The sequence below is a fragment of the Cibotium barometz genome, chromosome 30 (genome assembly GCF_041138505.1).
Source record: "Cibotium barometz isolate CiBa-2024 chromosome 30, ASM4113850v1, whole genome shotgun sequence".
NCBI classification, from domain to species: Eukaryota; Viridiplantae; Streptophyta; class Polypodiopsida; order Cyatheales; family Cibotiaceae; genus Cibotium; species Cibotium barometz.
Genome location: NC_141075.1, coordinates 35,974,957 through 35,982,800, shown reverse-complemented (window position 1 = coordinate 35,982,800; position 7,844 = coordinate 35,974,957).

Sequence of the window (7,844 nt, the reverse complement as noted above, 5' to 3'; positions counted from 1 at the left end):
TCCTTACACAGCCCATTTTGAGACGTTTTTGGCCCTAATGAATTGCCTTCTTAACTTTCTTGTGTCATTTAGATTTATGCAAGGCATGCAAGATTTCCTTGAACTCATTCTCCAATGATAGTGCACAATACTTTTGGTGACCCCTTGCATTACAGTGATTTCACAAATAGAATTGATAATCTTTAGTGTGGTGATCCTTGTCATGACACAACTCACACTTTCTCCCCATTTTTAGTGTTTAATTTAATCAAAGACCATGAAACTAGTGCACTACACTAGCCCAAGACCAAGTGTGCTCTCCCCAACAAGTAGAGCTTGATGCAATACCATGTATTGCCATAGATGAAGATGTAGATGAGCTTGGGCTATCAAAGCTCTCAACACTCCCCCTCAAGCTCATCCCATGTACTCCATAGTACAGAAGTACTCAAACTTCTCCCTACTAAGTGGCTTTGTAAAGATGTCGGCCACTTGCTCTCTTTAGTCTTCACATACTACAGATCCATTGTACCATCGAACACTTTCTCTCTGACAACATGATAGTGGACCTCTATGTGTTTGGTCCGCGCATGGAAAACTAGATTCTTGGCCAACTGTATGCTACTCATGTTGTCACAATGAATGATAACCTTGCCATCAATAGGCTCACCCAAATCAGCCAAGAGACTCTTTAACCATACTCCTTCACATGTAGCAATGGCTGCACCCCTGTATTCAGCCTCCTGTGTACTAGATAAAGCAATAGTAGGTTGCTTCTTGCTGCTCTAACTCACCACTGCACTTCCAAATGTAAAGGCATAACCACTAGTATACCTCTTGTCATACGAGCTACCTGCCCAATCTGCGTTTGTGTAGCTGTGTACATCCAAGCCTTTACCATTCTCATAAAGAAAACCATAATGTGCCGTGGTTGTTACATAGCGCATAATGTGTCTCACTGCATCCAAATGAGGTTTTCTGGGGCTCTACATAAATTGACTTACTAGCCCCACAACATAACTGAGATGAGGGCGTGTGATAGTCATGTAAATAAGACTGCCAACCATCTTTCTATACATAGATGGATCATCTAACTCTTCACCAAAATCAGCCCGCAGCTTCACATTCTGCTCCAAAGGTGTACTCATTAGCTTACACCTTGTCATCCAATTTTGCCAACATATCTAATGCATATTGGCGTTGCACTAACCATGTACCTGCATGGTCTTTGATCACTTCAATCCCAAGAAAATATCTCAATTCACCCAAGTCTTTCATATCAAACTGCCCACTCAATGCCTTCTTGACATGCATAACATCTGTAGCATGATCTCCCATGACAATCAAGTCATCCACATAGATAACAAGACAATCCCATAATCTGTTTTCTTCACAAAGAGTGAAGAATCTGCTGAAGAAACCTGAAATCCAAGGGAGATAAGATATCGACTTATCTTATCACTCCAAACACGAGGTGCTTGCTTTAAACCATATGATGCTTTCTTTAATCTGTATACATGAGTGGAATACCTCGGGTGTACATATCCTTCTGGCTGTGCAATATATACTTCCTCTTGTAAATCATCATTTAGAAAAGCATTTTTCACGTCCATTTGATGCATTTCCCAACCACTTGCTGCAAGCAATGACTGCTCTCACTATTCCCATCTTTACAACTCGACTAAATGTTTCATCATAGTCCAAGCCTTGCTACCAACCGCGCTTTATGGTGCTCAATGGAACCATCTGATTTGCATTTCACCTTATAAACCCATTTGTAACTAATGACATTTTTGCCTTCTTGTGGTAAGGTAACCAAATCCCATGTTTCATTTTAAACCAATGCGTCCATCTCAACATCCATTGCCTTCTCCCATACATGCTTCCCAATAGCTCTGTATAGCATGTAGGTTCCACATGCTTCACCAAAGAGGTCATATACATGTAATGCATAGCAAAGTCACGATATGGCAACCTGTCAACTAGATACCTGACCCTTTGGGACCTCCGCAATGCATGCGGATCACTCTGAACACCTATCACTCTAGCATGTGGAGGCACATATCTATCATGCCTTGCACCTGGTGTACGTAAAACTGGTATGCCAAGTTCCTCATCCAAACTCTCTGAACTTGACGACTCATAACCTGTAATGCCAATTCCTTCAACCTTCTTTTTCCCTTTATCCACAGCACTACCCCCAGTGCTCACACTCTCATGTCTCAAGCGTCTTGACCATGGATGTATAGTGCTACTCTCAGACTCTGCTGGCCCAGACATAGAAATAGAACTTTCTTGTGGCAAGTTCACATGCACATCAGTATCAACGGAATCAATGACACCCTCATCCTTTGCCTTGTACCAAATAATAGTCTGGCATGCTCTTTTCATTGAGCATCGCCCTGGACACATCAGAAATGACTCTATTCTTCCTCTCAGTAACACCATTTTGTTGAGGTGTATACATGCAAGTTAACTGCCTTCTTATGCCATGCTTTCTCAAGAAATTCTCAAAAGCATGTGAGGTGTATTCACCACCTCCATCTGTCCTCAAATATTTTATCCAAGAGCCATATTACTTCTCTGTGTCTGCAAAAGCTTTGAAGTCCATAAACTTTCCCAACACTTCACTTTTCTCTTTGAGAAAGTAAATCCAAGTCATTCTACTGAAATCATCAATGAATGTCACATAATACAAGCTGCCTTTAATGGATGGGTTTTGTGCAAGACCCCATACATCACTATGAACTATCTCAAGTGGCCTGCTACTCATGTTGCCTTCTTTAGGAAACGGCAACCTTGCTTGCTTTCCAAACTGGAAAGCACCACAAACATGCATATTCCCATCATACTTGAATCTAGCCAGCCCACTAACAATGCCTCTTGCCTGCATGTTCTTTAACCTTTGTATGTTCACATGTCCAATCCTTTTATACCACATGTCAATGTCTTGTACTACATTTCAACTTTTAGAGAACATGGCTGATTTCAACTCAGGAATCCCATGTCCAATCCTTTTATGCCACATGTCAATGTCTTGTACTACACTTCAACTTTTAGAGAACATGGCTGATTTCAACTCAGGAATCCCAGCATCCAACTTAAATGACCTGCCTTCTTTCTTGCCTTTGGCAATGACTCTACATCCATTTTTGAAATCCTCAACGAAGCATCCATGCTCGTTGAAATGAACCTGTAAACCTTGTTCCACCATTTGACCAACTGAGGCCAAACTTTTTGTAATAGAAGGCACATACAAGACATCTGCCATCATAGACTTTGTTTCACTATTGTGCATAACCAATGGTACACTTCCAACATGTGTGATAGCCTACTGGGTATCATCTCCTGTCTCCACATAGCCTTTCACATCCATAGGCTTCATATGTTCAAACCATTCTCCATGACAAGTCATATGGTTTGATGCTCTAGAGTCATATGGTGGTTTGATGCTCATGAGTCCATATACCAAGTGTCATCACTTTCACCATTTGTCATCATAGATCCCACAACATGTTTCATGGCAAACAAGTGATTTGCGCTACCATCATTACTGCTTGATGTAAAATTTCCACCATTTGCATAATTTCCACCATGTTGTGCATAATGTCCACCATGTTGTGCTCTACTCCCTCTCAAATCATTTTGTTTGTGGAAACAATCATATGCCATATGACCAAATTTTCCATGGTAATGGCAATCCACATTTTGCATAGATGTTTGTTGGCCTTGCCAACGTCCTCTACCACGAGGATTACCTCTACCTCTCTGAGGTGTACATCCACGACCACCTCTAGCACCATATGTAGGCTGAAAATTCTGTTGTGGTGACCTATCTTGCCATCCACCACGACCATTACCACGACCATGTGATGCAAACATTAGGAAATTTTTGAGCTCATTTTGGGGCCCTGTAAGGAAGTTTGACCGGAATATTCCCTCCAAAAAGGGGCACTGGATAAAATTTTTACAAACGAACTCCAAATTTGTTGGACCTCACATATTTAGATTCTACTCTTCAAAAGCTATCCATTGATATATAACACGATAGGGTTCGGAGAAGGGACAAGATAGATACCTAGAAGATTCCTTTTTGCCTAGGAAAGATTCACGTAACGTGAATCTTTCCTAGGCAAAAAGGAATCTTCTAGGTATCTATCTTGTCCCTTCTCCGAACCCTATCGTGTTATATATCAATGGATAGCTTTTGAAGAGTAGAATCTAAATATGTGAGGTCCGACAAATTTGGAGTTCGTAGGTATCTATCTTGTCCCTTCTCCGAACCCTATCGTGTTATATATCAATGGATAGCTTTTGAAGAGTAGAATCTAAATATCGCGTTATATATCAATGGATAGCTTTTGAAGAGTAGAATCTAAATATGTGAGGTCCGACAAATTTGGAGTTCAGTGCCCCTTTTTGGAGGGAATATTCCGATCAAACTTCCTTACAGGGCCCCAAAATGAGCTCCAAAATTTCCTAATGTCTCCTCCTGCCTCTAAATCTCCTTTGTGAATATAAAGCCTGATTCCTGCTATTTTCATCATGGTGGCTAGTAGATGCATCATGAAATGAGTCACTAAGTTTGATTTCCTCAACAAGCAAGAGAGAAACCAACTCATCAAAATATGGTAAACATGTACTCTGAATAGAAATAGATGTATCAAAAGACTTGTACTCCTTGCCAAGACCACGCAAGGTAATGTCTACCAAATCATCATCAGGCATGGGGGCATTGATAGCTGCTATTTGCATACTTCTTTATCTCTTGTATGTAATCATGGATACTCCTTCCTTTGCGCTTCACATTATGAATCTATTGTCTCAACTGAGACTTACAAGCACTAGTATCCCATGCATCCTTGCGATTCTCAGCATCATGTATATGTATGAGCATAGCATCCGAGATACATATAGACAAGTAATGCAAAACTATGTATGCTCTCTCTGACCATTGCTAATGAGCTACAACCTGTTGTTGTGTAGGTTGTCGGGGTAGTTCTGGCTCTAGCTCCGCACCTATAACAAGGTTCCAAAACCCTTTTCCTTTCAGAAAGCTTTTAATGCTGTACTTCCATGCCTGGAAGTTCTTTCTATCCAACTTCTCATCCACAATCTGTACTGGGTTGTCTGACATATTTGCTCAATGCAAATGCACCTTCCGCACACGTCCAAATCTGTAAATGAGCCTTCCTCAGCTCCACCACACTCTAATAAGTTTCCAGATACTCCAAAGTACTCAACAAACTTCACTGTTGATGTAGAAAATCAACTGCATTCAAATTGAACTGGCATATGCAGTCCAAAGTACCCTGTTTTGATGCACTTTCCAAGGCTTCAAATTGCAATGTAGTGGTTCAATCCAGTGTGGATAACTTGCATTAACACCTAAAAAAGCTCAATGTTTCATATCAACACCATCCAAGGTGCATACATACCAAATTTACCAAATCTCCTTCTCTGTTTTGAGAAAAACCAATAAAACCAGTAATAAAAGTGCTCTAATTCCTTTGATTCTTGTCCAAATTGAGAGACCAGGCATTTATTAGCTTAGAATTGATGTCTACTAACTCCATGTAAAAGGAATTAGACCAATTGTTTAAGTTGAGGGAGAAATTAGCTGATTAATCACCCTCTGTTTCACTAATCACAATAGACAGCCTGTTTCATCAGCTCCATAATGCATAATTGCTTCAACCAATCATATAGCAACCTCCTCAAGTATGTGTATCAGACAATTGCTAAGCAAATTCTGAATTCAATCAACCAAGTAGAATTTGGCCTCCACTTCTCAAAAATATGTGAAATTTGCTCTGTTTTCTCCCTACAGGCTGCGGCACCTACTCCTGAGATGATTTGACAAGATTATAGTGGCTATTGAGAGCATAGGTGAGTTCCCAACACTCTTAGGCATGTACACTATCCATCAATTGAGTGATTTTTGCAAAAAACTAGCTTTAATTTGCATCAACAATGGACCGTTTTTCTCTGTTTTTGTGAAGGCTTCAAACCAGTGATTTTCCACTCACATAAATGCATCAACTTTGCTCCAAATTCAATGTAGGGCTTGCACATGAGTTGCCAATACATTCCCCTTTGCCATATACATGATTCTTTGTCAGATTTACAACCATTTGCCTCATACATTCCAAGCTTTAATGGAGAGCTTGCAAAATAAAATTTTTCTTTGCTCAAATCTGATGTTGTTTGTGTTTTTGCACCTGCAATCTGCTCAAGGATTTTTAGTAGTCCTTACCCGGTAGGCCAAGCTCTCAGATTTGATGAAAAACGGTGTGCTCCAAGCTTCACAGCATCAATGGCAAGCTTCACAGCTTCTTCTCCCTCTTCTCTCACTCACTCATAAACCCTAATAGAGAGCACCAGGCTCTCAGATTTGATGAAAAACGGTGTGCTCTAAGCTTCACAGCATTAATGGCAAGCTTCACAGCTTCTTCTTCCTCTTCTCTCACTCACTCTCATAAACCCTAATAGAGAGCACCAGGCTGTGATACCATGATGAAAAACAGGTAGAGGGAGAGGAGACACACACAGGAGCAAACCCTAATGTATTATCAAACCCTAACCATAGAGGGAAGCCATCTACCTTCTCACACACAATGCATAAAGCCATAATCCATAATCTACAACACACACACTGTGTTGTGTCTGCACACTGCTAACCCTAGCTAATGTCGACACTATGACCAGCTGGACATGGTCATTTATGTTTCACACATGTTACTACCTAACATGCCAGCACATAGTGCAACTGGCACAAGCTGACATCGAGCTTGAATCTCAACAGCCATCTCCTCATTCACGGTATCTTCCCATTTCTTATTTCCAAGTGTGTGCTTAAAACAAATGGGCTCCAATTCTTGTATTGGTTTAACCATGTAAGAATAATGATGGAGGTTGTGTATCCATCATATCTCAACCTGTCAACAGGGTACCTTACACTCATAGACTTGTGTAAACCTGGATCACTGCTAGGTGTCCTCAAAATAGCCCTCATTCTCCTTACACCAGGAGTAACCACAGATGGAATCCCAAGCTCCTCATCAATGCTCTGCTCAGAGCCACTAGAGTCACCATCCACATATGAGTGACCTGTTTGACAGATCAGGCACAAAAGATTGATCTACCTTTTTCCTCTCTCTGCGTGATACATGTGTACCTGCATCTGTCTCCTCAACCTTCCTGACCATGGGTTAACATTGGATCCATTACTAGAGGACTCTCCAGGTCCACTAAGCACCTATTATTGTTGCTCTACATGTGGTGCAGTAACAGCACTTCTTACACCTGCATTTTCTGTTGCCTTCATTACTTGTGCATACCAACTACTCATCTCTTCAAAGACAACATCTCTGCTTACTCACATCTCACGAGTGGTAGGGTTATAACATCTATAACCTTTTCTCCATAGCATAACCAATAAAGATGCATTTCTCTATCCTTGGATCCAACTTTGTTCTCACTTCATCAGGAACATGCACATATGCAATACACCCAAACACCCAAACACTTTCAAGTGAGACACATCTGGTCATGCACATATGCAATACACCCAAACACTTTCAAGTGAGACACATCTGGTCTTATGCCTGTAAACTTTTGTTCAGGCATCATACCATGAAAAGCTGCAATGGGTATCCTGTTTATAATATACACAACTACTGCTTCTGCTCAAAAATAATGTGGCATATTCTTTTTAGCCATCAAGGCACATACTACTTCTATAATGTGCCTGCTTTTTTTCTGTAACACCATTTTGTTGTGGAGTGTACCTGCATGTAAATTGTCTCTTGATTCCCTACTTCACAGGAAATCCTGAAGTCATTGGAGAAACACCATTTGATCTC